Below are 1,501 nucleotides of genomic sequence, written 5' to 3' on the forward strand. Positions count from 1 at the left end.
CCCCGCCGCCGCTCCTCCTCCTGCCGCGGCCGGGAGCCCAGGGCCTCCTCCAGCTCCTCGCGGGTCTCCAGCAGCTCCTGGGCGAAGGGGACAGCGGGGCTGGGTGGCAGCGCAGTGGCACCGGGGGTGCTGCTGTCCCGGTGCTGCCATCGCTCTACCTTGTACAGGGCTTGGCTGTCCGGGGACGCGCCGGGGCCCTTGCGCAGACGTTCCAGCTCCCTGCGCGTGGCCACCAGCTGCTCCTCGCAGTGGCCCAGACGTGGCTCCACATGCTCCTTGGCTGCTTTCACCTCGTCCAGCCTGGAGGGCAGCACCAGGCCCATCGCCGCCCAGCCAGGCCCTTCTCTGCCCCCCTGACCCGGCCGCTTCTGCCCCGAGGGCTGCAGCACCCGGGACCGGCACCATCCACACCAGCTCCTCCCAGCATGGGGGCAGCGGGGGTGACCCCAGCCCTCCAAAGCCCCACCATCCCCACCAGCATCCCCATGGCATCCCCGGGGACATTCGGCTGTCCCCAGCGCATCCAGCAGCTCTTACTCCTGCAAACTCCTCTGCAGCTCCTGGTTTTTCTTCTCCAGGACCCCCCGCAGCTGCTGGCTCTCCCCCTCCACCTCCCGCAGCCGCGCTTCCAGGCCCCGGGCCGAGCTGCTGCCCCCTGGCTCCCGGCTCAGCTCCAGCTTCTGGCGGAGCTGCAGGAGGGGGGACAGGGGTGACATCCCCAGGACCTCAGCAACACTCCCTGTCCCGCTCCCCAGTGGGGGCAGGATGGACCCCAGCATCACCAAGACACCCCAGCTGGGTGTCAAACAGAGCTGGTCTCACCTGGGCAACCCTGGGTGTGCTCCCTTCACCCCCAGGGATATCAACTGTGACCCCTACACCCCCCTCCCAGTCCCTGAGACCTTCAGCCTGGCTTCACCTTGGTCTCCTCATCGAGCTTCTCCTGCAGCTCCTCCACCTTCCTGGCCAGGTCTCTGTGCTGGGGCTGGGAACATGGCACAGCCTTGGTGGGCACCTGCAGAGACCCTCCCAGGCTCGCTTGGTGGGCTCAGGACACCACAACCAGGGGCCACAGCTTGGTCCCTGGCCACTCCATCAGCTGTGGGCCACCAGCACCCTGTCCCCAACATGGTGTTGGGGAGCCAGGAGCCTCCTGGGGGGGCAGTGTTGGGGACCAGTGACCCCCTCCAAGTGGGGAGCAGCCCCAGGATGGCCCCCACTCACCACCAGCTCCTGCATCTTCTCCAGCAGCCGCGTGGTTTTCCGCTTCAGGGAGATCTCACTCTCGTTGCTCCTGTGGGTGTCAAAGCAGGGGGATGTGGCTGGGGACAGGGACACAGGGGCACAGGGCAGGGGGATGGCTGAGGCCGGGGTGCAGGAACATGCCCAGTGCTTTGCCATTCACTCCCCCGGAATCCTGGGACATCCCTGCTCCCACATCACCCTGCAGCAACCCAGCCAGGGCCACCAGTGCTGGGGGGGGGGCCTTGGGGGGCTCACC

Source organism: Chaetura pelagica, unplaced genomic scaffold (genome assembly GCF_000747805.2).
Source record: "Chaetura pelagica isolate M959 unplaced genomic scaffold, ChaPel_1.0 scaffold1598, whole genome shotgun sequence".
NCBI classification, from domain to species: domain Eukaryota; kingdom Metazoa; phylum Chordata; class Aves; order Apodiformes; family Apodidae; genus Chaetura; species Chaetura pelagica.